This window comes from Macaca nemestrina, chromosome 6 (genome assembly GCF_043159975.1).
Source record: "Macaca nemestrina isolate mMacNem1 chromosome 6, mMacNem.hap1, whole genome shotgun sequence".
NCBI classification, from domain to species: Eukaryota; Metazoa; Chordata; class Mammalia; order Primates; family Cercopithecidae; genus Macaca; species Macaca nemestrina.
This window is the reverse complement of record NC_092130.1, coordinates 178,257,040-178,274,072: the sequence shown is the minus strand read 5'-3', so window position 1 is coordinate 178,274,072 and position 17,033 is coordinate 178,257,040. Positions and strand designations below refer to the sequence as shown.

The following is a 17,033-nucleotide window of genomic DNA, read 5'->3' as shown; positions in this document are numbered from 1 at the left end:
TATATTTCTTTCATCAGATTTTTGTAGTTTTTCTCATATAGATCCTGTACATATTTTGTTAAATTTATACTTAAGTTTTTCATTTTGGGGGGTGCTAATGTAAATAACATTGTGTTTTAAATTTCAAATTCCAATTGCTCATTGCTGGTATATAGGAAAGTGATTGGCTTTTGTATACTAACTTTGTTTCATTTAACCTCATGAAAATCCCTTGTTCTGTGGTTGATTATTTCAAATTTTCTAAATTGATAATCATGTCATCTCCAAACCAACAGTTTCATTTCTTCCTTCCTAACCTGTATACTTTTCTTTCCTTTTCTTGTCTTACTGTATTAGCTAGGACTTTCAGTACGATGTTGAAAAGCAATGGTGAGAGGGAATGTCCTTGCCTCATTCTTCATCTTCACAAGCAAGCTTCCAGCTTCTCACCCTTAAATATGAAGTTAGTTGTGAGTTTTTGTAGATGATATTCTTCTTTAAAAAATGTATTTTAGGTTCAGGGGTACATGTGCAAATTTGTTATGTAGATAAACTCATGGAGACTTTTTGTACAGATTATCTCATCAACCAGATATGAAGCTAGTACCCAACAGAACTAAAGATAAAAACCACATGATCATCTCTATAGATGCAGAAATGGCTTTCAATAAAATTCCACATTCCTTCATATGAAAAACACTTAGTAAGCTAGATATTGAAGGAACATACCTCAAATAATAAGATCCGTCTATGACAAACCCACAGCCAACATCATACAGAATGGGCAAAAGCTGGAAGCATTTCCCTTGAAAACTGGCACAAGACAAGGATGCCCTCTCTCACCACTCCTATTTTCCATAGTACTGGGAGCCTTGGTCAGAGCAATCAGAAGAGAGAAGGAAATAAAAGGCACCCAAATAGGAAGAGAGTAAGTCAAAGTATCCCTTTCCTCAGATGACGTGATTCTGTATCTAGAAAACCCCATAGTCTCAGCCCAAAAGCTCCTTCAACTGCTGAACAACTTCAGCAAAATTTCAGGATAGAAAATCGGCATACAATAATCACCAGCATTCCTACACACCAACAACATGCAAGCCGAGAGCCAAGTCAGGAAGGCAATCCTCGTCACAACTGCCACAGAAAGAACAAAATAATGACGGGCATAGTGGTTCACGCCTGTAATCCCAGCACTTTGGGAGGCTGAGGCGGGTGGATCACGAGGTCAGGAGATCGAGACCATCCTGGCTAACATGGTGAAACCCCGTCTTTACTAAAAATACAAAAAATTAGCTGGGCGTGATGGCAGCACCTGTGGTCCCAGCTACTCAGGAGGCTGAGGCAGGAGAATGGCGTGAACCCGGGGGGCAGAGCTTGCAGTGAGCTGAGATCGCGCCACTGCATCCAGCCTGGGCGACAGAGCGAGACTCCGACTCAAAAAAAAAAAAAAAGAATAAAATAACTAGGAATATGGCTAACCGAGGGGCTTGAAGATCTCGACAGTGAGGATTACAAAACACCGCTCAAATCCATCAGAGATGACACAAACAAATGGAAAAACACTCTGTGTCTTGGTTTTTAACGAGAAAGTTTAAAAAGTAAAAAGAAAAATACAGAAAAAGCTTATAGACTAAGAATATAAGGAAAGAAAATATTTTTTCTTCTTAATTTTCTTAGTCTATAAGCTTTTTAGACTAAAGCTGTGCAGTGTTTGTGGTTTAAGCTTTAAGTATATTACAAAGGAGTAAAAATGTTAAGAAATTTAAAAAGTTAATAAGGTAAAAAAGTTACAGCAAGCAAGGGCTGATGTAATCTTGAAGAAACAATGGTTTTGATAAATGGAGTGTGGCCTAAGTGCCCAGTGTTCCTGAAATCTACGGGCGTGTGCAGTAACGCCCCAGGCTTTCACAGTCACTCCCCACCCACCCCCTGACTCTCTCAGAGCCCCTTCTTGTCCTACCAGCTTCATTCACGATGAGCGCCCTTTGCTGTATTTTATATTGTATTTTTATTGTGACTTTTCTATTCTTAGATACACAAATACTCACCATGACATTATAATTGTCTGCTATTCAGTACAGTAATATGCTGTATAGGTTTGTAGCCCAGGAGCCATAGGCAACGCCATAGGCTATGCCATCTAGCCTAGGTGTGTAGTGTAGTAGGCTGTACCATCTAGGTTTGTGTGAGTTCACTCTATGTTTGCACAATGATGAGATCGCCTAATGAGACGTGTGTCTAGAATATATCCCTTTCACCAAGGGACACATGACTGCAAATCTGTTTGTGTGTGCGTGTGTTTGGGTGTATCTGTATGTGGTACATGTGCATATATATATATAGGTATTATATATGTATAGATAGTAGATGTTGTATCGATATGGAGATAGATGATCTCCCTACTGGCCCTGTTCTCTGGAGAACCCTGACCATACGTAATGGCTGACCAGATGCCGTGGGCCATCTGCATGCACAGTCCATGTTGTGTGTGTGTGTGTGTGTGTCTGTGTGCATGTTTGGGTGTATCTGCATGTGGTACATATGTATAGATAGTAGATGATATATAGATATAGAGATAGATGCCCTCCCTACTGGCCCTATTCTCTGGGGAATCCTGAACAGATTCTTTGGGCCATCTGCATGCATAGTCCATGCTCTCTTCATCTTGTGGTTCAACACATGCCGTGCACACATCTCATACACTTTCCTCATCTTACTCTAAGGCAACTCATCACCACACATATGTGGCTCAGTATTTCACTCACCAGACCTCTGCCTTTACTGCTCGGGCTTCCTGGGTCTTGAACGTATTTTCTGTACTAGAAAGTCTAAGATCCTAATTGGATGGAATTGTATCTGTGACTTGATGGCTTCTCCTTGGAAGGGTTTGTACTGAGGTTAAGTATGCGGCCACCCACAGCACTTGAGGTTGCAGTGTGCCCTGCAAAGACGTTTAGAGGAGCTTGCTGTTTGGCTAACAAAAGGCCATATAATGAATCAAAACTTTAGGAAATAATGAGAACCTAAATAGAGTTCAACAGTTTTATAACTGAGCGAAAGCTCTTTTTACAGAGGCAGCTGAGAAACTGGTTTGAACTGTTTGGATACCATTTCCTGACGTGGGGAAACCTGTCTCTATGATGTATTTTGAAATTCGAGGTAAAATATGATGCAGGCTGCTGGTTTATGACTGCCCTGTTATTCATCCTTTCATCTGCTCCGAGGATCAACATTTCTGAATTTATTGGATACATATGTCTGAGCTCTCACTCAGTGGGGAACAACACAATTTAAAACTAGGAAACGGGACTGCAGCTTTGGCAGGAGATGAATTCTAGTGTGAGGAATATGCAGACACCATTGGTGTGTTTTAAAGAGATGTACTTAAAGCAGTAGGATTTCAACTTAAAGGCTGATAAAGCACAGTGAAGAGTTACCAGAAAGGCTTATCTGAAAACAGTTGGATTTCGCTACAAGCTGGGTAGATTTGCCGGGTCGGTTCTCGTGGCCACTTCGAACTCACTCCGATATTGGAAAGCATCTACAGGGCTGGAACTATGTGATTCTTATATATTGACTTAATTTTTCAAGTGTGCAAATTAAGAATTTGGGGAGAGCTAAATAAATAAATCTCTCGTTTTTCCTCCCAGCTCTGCAGTGGGAGTGGAGTCAGCATTTCTTCTTGCTGTTGAGCTTCGGGACAGGCATCTATCTCTTGCACTCACACAGTTCTTTCGGTTGAACATCTGCAAGGCGACACAGATTTGAGGGACTGTCACACTTGACTAGAGCTCACTTGGGTGCTCCTGGAACCTGGAACGAACAAACTCTAAGAGGAGATTGAAGATTGCCCGCACGCTGGGACTCCAGGCCAAATCACTTCAGGTGGCCTCAGAGGGAACACCTGTCCAATGCTGCCAAGAAATAAACCTTTCAGGGAAAAGGGATTTTGGTCATAATTCAGTCGCAATTTATTTTGTTGTATTTTGGCCATTTCATTTGCTCGACAGACTCTTATTCAATGGCCCTGTGTAAGCCACTCGTGTTCTAAAGACCAGTGTGCAGGGGCTGGCGGATAAGGAAAAAGAACATTTCTGTCTACGAAAGTCCAAGGTCCCATGAGGTGTGGAGGTAGGGCTTCCTCATTCCACTCAGACATGTCTAGAAGGCAATCGTTGAGGCAACAGTTGGTGGACATGGAGACAGGCAAGGGGCATTCTAGACAAGGGAGGGCACTGTGTTACTTTCACCAGGTAACTCATGGAAGAACAATCTGCAGTGACATCATCAGTTCCACACCTGTCCGTCAAAAGCCTGAGTGATAGACCTATGAGATGAACCAGGGCTCCTGTACTAACCAGAAGGTCGGTTCAGGGAAGGCACATGCTTTAGAGGCATGAGGCTGTGAGTGGGTACCATTGGCTGTGGGTCTCCCTAGAGTCAGGAAGCACGAACTGACACCCCCCAGCCCCCTTACTTGGGAAACCAAGTGAACAGTGGTCAGAGATGAGGTGCCATTGGGAGGGGCTTTGGGAACTGTGGTGTAGTTTTGGGAGTCACTGATGACAAAGGCATTGGGAATGAAGATGATTGTTCAGAGCCCATAAAGTGAGCAGGGAGGGCAGGGAGGCCTCAGATTGTTCTCGGAACCCCAAGATGGACAAGACAGACAAAAGAAGATGAGTCCTGGAAGGCCACCAGGAAGGCTGGCCAGACAGAGAGGAGCAGGGGAAGAATTGTAGCCCAGAAGCCACATGGTAAATTAGCCCAGTGAGACAATATGACCAACCAAGATGGCAAAATGACAGTGGAATAACTCAGCTGATGTCTGCAAACATAATGGACTCTGCTCCTGGGTGTGTTCATTCCTATTATTTCACTTTATATAATGATCTCAAGTTCATAACACGATTTCATACAAATGGTCTCTCTCATTTGAGCATTCAATAACCCTATGAGATGCATTGGGAAAGCATTTTTTTCAATTCCAGTTTTTGATAATGTGTTCACTGAGACACAGTGTTTAAAAGATCATTATTTCACTTGAAGAGTTGTGCTGCATGAGCAGCCTGAAGCGCGGCTTCCTGGGTTTTCATTCCTGAGCTCCGTGAGGCTCCAACTCTGGAGGAGGAAGAGAGCAGAGAGGCGTATGCAGCGAACCTGCCTGGGGCGCTCAGTGCTGGGCACGGGAGGTGGGCAAACCAGCGATGACAAAGACGCCTGTCCCCAGAGAGTGGGGGCGGGAGGGCTCCTGGAAAAGCCACTGCTTATGTGGAGATTTACAGATGGGAAGATGCACAGGCATTTACCAGACAAGACCAAGTGGGGGAAACATGCTCTGACAGAGAGGAGACAGATGTGATGATGATGAACCATCTTCTCAGGGGAACAGAAAGAGACACCCAGGGACCCATGTTCATAATGGGTAAAATCAACGCGAGATTAGACCCAGGACTCCTTGATGCTCACTCCAGGGTGCTGCTGCTTTTCCTCCTCTGGTTTCATCTGTCAACTTGACTATCTGTCATCTGTCTGTCTATCTATCTATCTATCTATCTATCTATCTATCTGTCTATCTATCTATCTATCGTCTATCTCTCTATCATCTCTATCTCCATATTTAGCTCTCTGTCTCTCTATCCTGTCTCCATCTCTTTATCCATGAAGATATCTCTGTCTTTATCTCTTTATCTATCTCTCTATCTCTTTATTTATCTATCTGTCTCCATCCATGTCTCTATCTCTCACATCTCATCTCTCTATCAACGTATCTCTCTCTATCTCTTTATTTGTCTATCTGTCTCCATCCATGTCTCTATCTCTCACATCTCATCTCTCTATCAACGTATCTCTCTCTATCTAGTCCTCTGTCTCCATCCCTGTCTTTATCTATCTCTCACATCTCATCTCTCTATCTCTATCAACATATATCTCTTTATCTAGTTCTCTATCTCCATCCATCCACATATCTCTCTATCAATGTCTTATCTGTCTATCCACTCTATCTATCTATCTATCTATCTATCTATCTATCTATCTATCTATCCATCTATCTATCTATCTATCTATCAATCATCCAGCTATCTAGTTATCATCTATCTATCTATATGTATCATCTATTTAATTATTTGAAACTTAAGCTTATAACATCAAATGTTGATGAAGTATGGAACAACTTCACTCTCAGACATTTTCGCCGAGTATAAATTGGTTCAACTACTTTGGAAAACTGTTTTTCTCTAAAAGTAAACCTACATCTACCCAATGACCCAGAAACTTCACTAAGTATTTACTCAAGAGAATGGAACTTGATTGATTGGAAATTGATTGATTAATGCCACAAAAACACAAAATTCTCAAGGAAGCTATCTGGCCTTTTCAACAATGAAAGCAGTCAACCATAGGAGACATAAAAAGAGCATGTGTGTGTGTATGTATGTGCGTGTGTGTGTGTGTGCATGTGGGCATGCACATGAGTGCACACACAGGATCATGGCAGTGGAGGACAAGCACACAACTGCTATCCATGGCTGCAACTAAGGATGGACTGGAAATGACATTAGGGAATCAGGGAGAGGTGGCAGGCACATTTGAGGTCACTGCTATCCCGACCACTTGGGAGATAATAAAAACACAGTTCATGGCAGGTTTCATGACGGAAGGATATTGTGAACCGTGGAGTGGTGGGGATTGAGTATGGAACTTCATGGTGAGGAGAAGACAGTGGACCTGGTCATGGCTGATGATGGCCAAACAGCAGCTGGCACAGCCGGCACCATTATCAGACCTTCCCCTTCTCCTAAAGAAGCTTGCTGAGAAAACAGCCAATCATGAGATGTCTTCTGTAGTGGGGTGGCTCCTTCTGTGAAAAGGAACCAATGGATGGATGGTAGCAAGAGATTTTGAGTATCTACACCAACTTAGAAAAAAAAAGACTTTTCCATTGGAGGTGATGGGTTTGAGGATAAGTGGCTTTTTTTTTGTTTCTTTGCTTGTTTTTGTCTTTTATTTTTATTTTTCCCTGTCTACCTCCTTTCTTTCTTTCATGTTTGTGTTATTGTGTTATGTAAATTTCCTGCAACAAACATGTATTGCTTTTCTAAGAAACATATACAACAGAATTTCTTGCAAGTTAGGAAAAGATTTTTTATTATACTCTGATGCTCTATTCATTATTTTAAAATATAAGGAATAGAACTTGAAAATATTTCAAGAGAACTTGTATTCTTAAGTGGTCAAAACAACTAGGAAGGATGACCAGATGGTAGAGGTAACGGGATTTTGGAAGCCCTTAGGATACATTTTAGGGCCACAGACACATCCCGGTTGATCACAGGCCTTCTGCAGGCAGTGATGTCTAAACAGTCCTGCAGGGTGGGGGGCTCAGAGGGGCCAATAACCAGACCTGGGCAGAGAATGAATTTGGGGCAAAAAAATTAGAGACAGATTTTTTTATGGTTGGAATTAGACCTATGAAAGAAAAATAAAGGGAGAGGAAGAAAAAAAAGGTTATTTAGACTACACCGCGAGAACGATGTAGTTTTCCCATCAGGAGCGTATCTGCTTCACATGGTGCCTTGTTGGCTGACAGACATATCTTAGCATCTCACCAAACGCTGAGGCCATCAAGAAACTCCCAACCACGTCTGCAGAAGGACGCATTCTGAGAACACCTAAAATGCGCCTGGTGGTGTTAATTAAAGATGGAACCACTTGGAGGACGCCACTCACTGAAGCAAAAATATGTGTTCCCACATGGGGTAATTTTCCTGTAGCTCTCTTTATTTTTTATTTGCTGATAGGAGGAGACTTTTGATGAATACTTATGGGACACTTCAGGCTTGAGTAGGGTTAATCTCTTTAGTTCAGGTGAGTTCATTTTAGCCGTGATTCACTTCATTGGCTATCTGTAATGATTATTAACAAGCTTAAAGACCTCTGGGAGATTGTGGATAAAAATGCAGAGCCAGAGAAGTAGGCTATCATTATGCTAATAGGGTCGGAATAATAATTACCAGGCGCACACAGTTTCCATAGGAATCCCTGGGATGGGAATAGGTCACCAGGTTAGAAAATCTCTCCCCAGCTTTACATCCTGTGGTTGCACCGTGCACACGTACACACGCACACACACCCCACTCTGACATAGAAAGGCAGTAAATAGATGTTTATCTACATTATTTTGCCATTGCACTTAGACGAATTCATAGTCAGACAAAGAAAGATGTGAAGAAATAACATTTATGCTTTTTGTGCATCAGTGACACATTCTAACAGCCTTAAGTGTGGATTTGGTTAAAATATTTTTTACCTTTCTTTTCAAATATATCACATGCATTCCAATTGCTCATTTCATACAAGTATTTCTAGCGGTATCCTTATAACAACAGAAATGGAACGCATCTACCACCTTTGTTGGATTTGTAGGTGAGAGCTTGTTCATCTCTATTTTTCTCTTCCCTGTTTCTTTTTTTCTTTCTCATGCACAAACATCGCAGTGCCTCCCTCCATGTCCACACCCTTCCTCCGGCACCCATCAGTCACACCACTGTTTTCCGGCGTCCTCCTCTGTCTGTGCATTTGGCTGTGTGTTCTTGAGGGTAGGAATTGTGCCTTATTCATCATCATGCACTCTTTTTCTGGCATAATATGTTGCTCACAGATATTTAACATAAAACTTTTTTTCTAAATGCATGAGTAAGTGGCCAGGGACATTCGGTTAGCTGTGTGTAGGCTTCCCTGCACCAAATCCACAACCTTTCTCAGCATACATCCAATTCCCAGGCCAACCTCAGGGTAGGTAAAGAGTTACCACTTCTGGAGGGAGGATGCCCGACTCCATGCACCTGTTGTCTTGGCTCACCTGGAATCGTCTTCAATGGGAAAATGTCCAAGGCAGAGGGCTGCGTAGGCCAGAGGAGGCTTCCCCCATCCTACTGATTTGAAGAAGTTGGCACCCAATTCAAAGTGCTTGTGTGGATGGATGAAAATGTGACAGGTTTTAGGGAATGATGAAGACACACACATAGAAACGGATCCTCATCTTAGTGGAATTCTGTGGGTGAGGTAGGGGTCATGGTTGATACTCACGTTAGGAAGAGAAGGGTGGGTGGGGCAGGAGCCGCCAGCTTCAATGTCCTCCCTGAGTGGATGGGCTCCACCTCCAGACCAGGTGGCAGAGAGGACTGTTCTCATCTGGAGGGAGCCACCGTGCAGATGCTGCAGAGCACAGCCCTGGGGAGCGGTGTGCTGGGACATGGGGCAGGGGACGAGGGGAGCAGCTTCCCCTTCAGGGAGTCCCTGTGGGTGCTCAGGTGAATAGCTCCAGGAGCCGGGATCCCTCGGGTGGTGGCTGTCTAAGGCGTGACAGCCCACGTACCCATAGATGATAAGTTCTGTCACATCCCCCCAGGTGGTGTCCCCCTTTAGTGAGGCTGTGCTGCAGGCAGGGTGAGGCCAGACTTGGTGGGGTCAGGGGGCCCAGCAGGGAGCCAGCAGGAGGCAGATCTGGGACCCAGGCTTCAGGGCTGAGCAACATCTGCCCTCCACGGGCTACCTCCTGAGGCTCCTCAGCACACACTGGGAAGCCAGGCCCTCACCTGGTGTCCTCCACAGTGCCAGGACCCTGGTGACAAGGCGTTCGGAAGGGACGAAGCTGAGGGGGTGCTGCGGGGGCTGAGTTAGTCTTGAAGGAGCCCTCAGGATCCCTGGGACCCTGTTCCCAGCTGAGGCCATTTTGTGGTGGTGTTAACAGACTGTTTGCTTCTGATCTTCAAAACCTAAAGTGAGCTCTAATACCAGTGAAAAGCTGGGAAGAAAAGGAATCCCTCTCTAAGACCAGCTTTTTACACTGTATTTGTAACACCTTTTACATCTCAATATGGTGACTTTTTAAATCTCAATTGATAATGCTTTTTAAATCTGAATATAACCAAATGGTTACACTGCCTCTCAAAAATCATCTAATGAATACGAATTTACATTGCTGCCTGGCTACTTTTCAATCTTAATACAACGTTTCAAGGTACAACCAGCTACCTTCATCAATAACTTATGTGCAGCTGATCCATCAGCCTCTCAAGGATCATTGTTGCAAATATTTAAACCTGGATTATTCAGTCTCAGCTCCTGCTTCCAAAGGCGACTTGTCCTATATTACAACTCCGAGATTTCCATTAAAAACCTGTAAGGTCAGTGAAATGAAATTAATTAAATTCCTGCCTAGTTCTGTTTTAAACGCTTTAGCTTAGCATTCTCGGTGGAGAATTGTTCATTGTACTCCACTGGTGCCTAATGTGGAAAAAGTCTGAGTGAGGAGTTCCTGCCACTGTGGAAAGGATGGTGGGATGGGGGGTGACACGCCCAGTTGTGGTCCGGGGGAACCTCCCTGGAAGCCACCGTCCTGACTACCTGCCCAGCACATGTGTGTCTGCTCAAGTCGACTGGGCTCTTTTCTAAGCACATCCCAAGGTGCATCACGTGCTGTGTGTCTGCAGTGTGGCCATCGACCCTCAGGAACACTGTGTGGGACTCAGAGACTTGTCCATCAGCACTGTGTGTTCCAGCAGAACAATGCGAGCCACCCACGCATCACTGATGTGTCTTTGGTGAAGTAGGCAAGTGTGGACAGGAATTTGCCATCATAGCAGATGCGTCAGATCCCATTGTTTTTAACCCAGAATTTGCCCCCTTAAAAAATGAATTTTAAACAAAACTTGGTTTCTGTAACTAAATTCTTTATGAAAGATGTTTCAATACATACTTAGAAAGTTTATCTAAATGTGTTCATGGAAAATGTAATATATTTGATTAAAAGTTCATGAAGCTTCTTTTTAAGAAAGTTTATTTTTGATCAGTTAGGTCAACTATAAATACATACTGTTCCAACTGTATCCATGTCATACAAATGCAACTATATAAGCTTTACCTTTCTCTCTAGTCATAAAAATACCAGTGAGGGGTGGAATATTTAAAAACATATCATTTTAAGTGTATTTTTTATTATGATGTAAATCTCAGAGACCCCATGTAGACTCAGCCAGAGGATTAAGAGGAGAAAGTTTTGTGTGGGGTAGGGCATCAAGGGTGAGGAAAGTGGGACGAAGACTCTCAAATCCTTTCTCCTTTCTCCAAATCTGACAATAAACAGATCGATCAGTGGGTATTTTCCATAAGTGTGTTCTTTATGTTCCATTGCTCCCTGGTACACACACATCCTCTTGACTAAGTGACAAGATACTTACTCTTCCTCCCCATCTCTGATGCCCCCAAAAGTAAGCCCCTTCCACAAGCTTCCCCCACATCACAGCACATGATAAATCTCTCCTCTAATACGCAGTTGCAGGGAAAAGTTGAACAAGATGAAGATTATCTTGAGTGCAGCTTCGTTATATTCTAACAGTTCTGTTTCTCCATCTGGCAACCATCTTTCATGAAGATCAAAAGGCTGTCCAGCCTTCACTGGTTCTTCCTCACGTGAGATGGGTGGGCTGCCAGCAGTGTCCTATGCTAACCGCAGGACAGGGACAGGGAACGGCCATGTCTCAGGTCACAGGAGCACTCCTGCGGCCAGGTCCCTGCCATTCCGGAGAGCCCCGCCTGGGTCCCACCGACAGAGCTCCCTGGATCCCAGCTTCTGAGCTGTGTCATACCCAGACAGGAGCATGCCTCTCTCTCTCTGTGTTCATCCTCTTAACATTTCCCTCTGGGGTATTTGCCCTAGGGTGCGTGAGAAGAACAGAAATACAACTCCGAGACCTATAGTTGTACTGGGGTTCCAGTGCCTCAGTATGCTGGTGCCAGCTGCCCTTGGGGCCTCAGCTGCTGACCAGAGGTCCGGCCTCTGTTACCTACCTGTCCCTGCATCTGACATGGAATGATGGTAACTCCATGAATGATGTGGACCCGTCAGGTCAGTGGGATAATCAGTAAGCTTTAAATGTCACAAGCAGAAATGTGCATTGATAGTGTTGGTTTTCTTAGACAATCGCCACTTTTAGAAAATGTCATGTTTTTAAATTGTACTATCTTATATTAAGAAACGTGTCCACACGATGTTTAGAACATGTTTAAAAAATTTTTTTAAAAAGCGCACACACGGCCGTACATAAATTCTGATCGACTGAAGGGCTGCTGTAAGGTGTGTTCACAGAAGCCGTCTCCTAGCTGGGCTCACTTGGCGGGATTAGGAGACTCTAGGGCAAGGTAGCAGGAGACTGCTGAATAAGAGAAGGTCCTCTCCTGTGGGTTCTGGGGCTCTTGAGTCTTCACGGCAAAGGTGCGTCCCGTCGTCTGAGATATCCCCGCTCCCACAGAAGGTGGGATTTAGCCTGTCCGTGAGAGTAAGAGCATCAGTGAAGACTCCAGAGACCAACCGTGAGGTCACATGCACTTGTGCAAACGAGGCGGCCGGGCTCCAGGGACCACAGTGTATGATTTCCGGGAAATGGGGATCCTGAAAGCTGTGAGATATGCGCACATCTGGAGGGATATAGATCATAAATGTTCCCTTTGCTGTGGCTAATGTACGCATTTTAAAAGTCTCCTCTATTTACAAACTATTCAAGAATACATATTAGTGACTATTGATTGATAATTATTTTTGATTGATGAATAGGTACTTGTCGTCCATATCATGAAGAGACATTCCTTTTCAATTGTTTAAATGTAAATGCTATATTCTGTGCCTGGCCACCTTGAACAGAGAGTGGTTTTTCATCTGCTGTGGGAAATGCTTGGAATGCTTGGGGAAAAGGATTGATCTTAATGATCACTTATAAGCAGCTCCATCAGCCATGTGTTCCTGCAAATAAACCCAGTCAGTCCGTGATTGTGTGTGTAATACCTGTCCAAAGGTCTACAACCATGGAGCGACTTTGTGAAGTGCAGCTGGAAGCTCGGTAGTCCTCCATGCGAGGATAAAAGCACCGAAATTATAATATCACATTCAATTATTTGAGGGCTGTTTCTCACCAGATGGTGTTCATGTGTCAGATGCAGGAAACTTGCTTTGTTCTGGCTGTGTGGTTGGATCAGGGGTTTGCAGGAGACTGGGTGGAGTGCTGGCTCAAAGCACTGAGGACTCTTGCCCTGCCCCGGGGGCACTAGCCCTGCTGAATCAGGGACACTGACCCCCCTGATGAGCATCGCTCAGGACCAAGGGAACTGGTTCTCCACACACAGTCAAGCCACCGGCTGCGTGTACTACTGCTTGGGCCTCTTGGTAATCACAACAAGCCCACGGAGGCCTTTTGCTTCTTAGAGAGGTCTTGGCTGGAGGGCTGGCCCACACCACTGTTGACACACGGTGGGTCTTGTGAGGATGCCCAGGGTCTTCTCCTGGGAAGGTGACTTTGCCAGGGAGAACTGTGCACGCACTCCTGTACCCACTGCAGGCGCCCAGCCTGGCTTTCCCTTTGCTCCTCGAAAGTTTCTAGAAATACAGTTCCTAGGAGCCCCTTCACAGCTAACATGTTGACTCTGATATGCGTCTCCCTGACTTTGCAACAGAACACTCAAGCCCTTTCTGCTGACGGACAGTCCTGTGCAGTGGAGAGATGCCCAGGAAACAGGGTCAGAATAAGTCAGGCCCGAGGCCATGGTTCCGCCCATGCATTCAGGGAGGTTTGCTGGAGGATTTCCAGGTAGCAGGTGGGATTTGCAAGGCTGCTGTGTGGGAGACTTTCGTCCAGCAGGCCTGGGCCCCACGTCTATCTCAGCACTGGCATGGCAGTCAAGCCCCCCATCCTCCATCACGTGTCGGGTGGGCATGGTCAGGGCCGACACATCGAAGGTTGGAAGGCCAGGGACCATGGCTCACACGGGTGACATTTCCACACACGGGCTCTCTGTGGTGTCCTCACCCTGGAACACATAGCCGTGATAACAAAGCCCCTTGGCCTTGGTTTCTAGTGCCACCTCTTGCCGGGAAACTAAGTTGTCATCACGCAGCCAGTCAATGATAGGGTTATTCGTAATGGTAATCAGAAAATGAAAGTTTTTGCTTATAAAAAGAAAGGGGGAGAAGGGAGATTGTGAGAATCCGGGACAAATTACCTCCCACATACTTCGTGTAAATGTCGGGAATGAAACTGATAGAACTTGACAAAATGCTGTGGAAATATAAAAATGGAAACAAGCTAAAACGTTTTCAAAACCCTATTTCTGACAGTTTCTGGAGCACATCCAATGCTCATGGAATTGAAAGAGAAAGGGATACTCAAATGGATTTGGGCTTATTTGAAGTCTTGGTTACACATAGATTGTGAAGGTGGTGACTATGTGTGTCTCACAGCAACTCCCGAGGAAGTCACTGCTGTCCTGACAGTGTCGGCACCAAGTCCAGCCCCCACCAGACGCAGGTGTCGGGCCTCTGCATGGATACAGAAGGGCTGGGGACAGTGACTCAGTTGACCTTTGTCTCTCCAGGAGGCTTTGTCCTGCCTAGTCCATCCCAGCCGTCCTGGAGAACCAGCTGGGCCTGCTCATCAGCCTGAAAAGTGGGAGAGGAGGCCCCTGGGGACCTCAGGAAGACCCTGTCCTTGTGCCGCCATGGTCATTTTGGAAGCATGGGCCGACTTCCTTCATTACACATCCTTTACTCTCTCTCTTTTTTTTTTTTTTTTTGAGACAGAGTCTCACTCTGTTTCCAGGCTGGAGTGCAGTGGTGTGATCTCTGCTTACTGCAAGTTCTGCCTCCCAAGTTCAAGTGATTCTCCTGCCTCAGCCTCCCAAGTAGCTGGGACTACAGGCACCCGCCACAATGCCTGGCTAATTTTTTGTATTTTTAATAGAGGCGGGGTTTCACCATGTTGTCCAGGATGGTCTTGATCTCCTGACCTCATGATCTGCCCGCCTCGGCCTCCCAAAGTGCTGGGATTACAGGCGTGAGCCACTGCACCTGGCCTATAATTTTTTAACAACTACATCTTTCCACACACATGTTCATGATGACATTTAGAATTTTCCATTGTATTTCAGTAGTTGCAAAGTATGTACTGTCTGTCAAATCATAAAATGTTCGCATCTTAAGCCAAAATTATCACATAACTCTTTTAACTGATTGGATGCCCACCAGCGTCTATGACCAAAACCAATCAGCAGCCTTGAAATTTAGGATTGATAGTCATGTGATACCGAACCTCATCTATTCAAAAGTGTGTGAACAATCTAGAATTTGTGACATGACACTGAATTGATATCTACCCACATCTATTTAACAACATGTAGCAATCTTTTAATAATAGTTAAAAATGGTGCCCATTTTTTCTTTAGCTTCTATTTCCATTATGTTAAAACTGTGAATTTTATCTACTGTACTTTTTTTTTAAAGTTTTTCATTGATCACTCATTCTTCTTTGCAAGGAAAATACAGATAAAATTAAAATTTCATTTTTTCATAATTTTTGATAAACTTTTCTTCTGAATTGAGTTATCATTGGAAACATTGTTAAAAATTGAATAAAACAATATAAATATATCATACACTTAAGATTTATTAAATGTAAAAATTAAATGCTATTGGAAACAAATCCTCTAAAACAGATGTTCACTGATAATATTACTTATGGCTAGAATGAAACATGATTCAAATTTATTTATTCTGTAGTTGTTATAATTGAGAGCATGCATAAGTAGATGTGAATAAAAGCAATTTGGGTATAAAAATATCTTCAGGTTTTCTGAAACTCTGATTTAGAGACCAAAAATTACAGAGCAATCTATCAAAAATTAGTCTCGATGGTCACGTGACAATTAGATTCATTCTTCCCTGAAATTTGATGACCACGAAGAGCTGGTAGCTACCAGACGTGCAGAAATATTGTTAATACTGTTTTCCCCCTTCACTTTTTCAGCCTGGACCTCTCGTTTGGTGTCTTAGAGTCTCCTGGGACAGGACCAGGCTCCACTGCTGGGCTCCTGGTGGTGAGACGGGGCCTTCCTTTTCTGATGTGCCAAAAGGGTGACTTGGGAGCTGGGATTCCAGAAAGCAGTGTCTTCAAGCCCGTCTGTGCAGCATTCCCCTTGGAAGCCTCTTCCTTGGGGTTTTCACACTGGGCTGAACACTTGGGCTCCAGATTACCTGGAATGACGTCAAGGCTTTTAGCTTTTCCGTATGACTTTTGTGTGTTGGTATGCTGGGACAGAAGTTCTCAGCATCCTAACACACTTCCGGACAAAGGAGGGGAAATAGCAATTCACCGTGAGCAGCCATCCATGTGTAACTGAGGAAGGCTTAGGGTGAAAACCTCACTTTTTTTTTTTTTTTTTTTTTTTTGAGACAGGGTCTCACACCATCACCCAGGCTGGAATGCAATGCCTCAATCACTGCAGCCTTGACCTCCCAGGCTCAAGCGATCCTCCCTCCCCAGCCTCCAGAATAGCTGGGACTAGAGGTTCATGCCACCTGCTCCCCCACCCCTGGCCCCAACTAATTTTTCTTTTTTTTGTATTTTTGCAGACATGGGGTTTCACCATGTTGCCCAGACTGGTCTCAAACTCCTGGATTGAAGTAATCCACCTGCCCTGGCCTCCCAAAGCACTGGGTTTATAGGCATGAGCCACTGCACCCAGCCTGAAGCCCCCACTTCTGTGTGACCCGTGAAGGAAATGGCACCAAAGAGCTTGTGCAGCTGGACCCTAGGTTTGCTTCCATTCATGCAAGAGAAGCAGAGCAAAAGTGTAGACAGTCTGTACCAAGTAACACCAGATGTTTCTAACAGGTTCATAAGCACATGCTTTGGGGGTATTTGTGTAAAAAGCAGGACTGCTGTATGGAGATCCTTTGGTCCCTGGTTACATATTACATACTTCATGAGCATAATAAAGAGATTAATATAAAGAAAATATGGTACACTCTTAAGTAGCTTTCCAACAGGAAAAAAATACTTAGCGATACTTTTCACTGTCCATTTCGTTTCCTTTTTCGCTTACAGATGTTGAAACTAGAAAAATAAAAGGGCTTGAATCTCCATAAATTATTACCAGCAGCATATGACATGGAATAGAGTATCATTCAGAAGAAAAAGAAATCATGCCTTTAAAAAGCATTTTGTGAG

The 17,033-nt window shown here is 44.1% G+C and overlaps 1 long non-coding RNA gene across 2 annotated transcripts in view; it reads left to right on the top strand.

The window, feature by feature from the left end:
- The window catches only part of LOC105489441 (uncharacterized), a 46,186-nt gene extending 29,389 nt beyond the window's left edge, over positions 1-16,797 (top strand). The window contains exons 3-4 of one of the 2 annotated variants that reach the window (XR_011624374.1): positions 15,831-15,900; positions 16,436-16,797. This is a non-coding gene — a long non-coding RNA (uncharacterized lncRNA). Of the gene's footprint in view, positions 1-3,626; positions 3,836-15,830; positions 15,901-16,435 lie in introns of those variants that run through there. The other variant, XR_011624375.1, reaches the window with a different exon arrangement.
- The last annotated feature ends 236 nt before the right edge of the window (positions 16,798-17,033 follow it).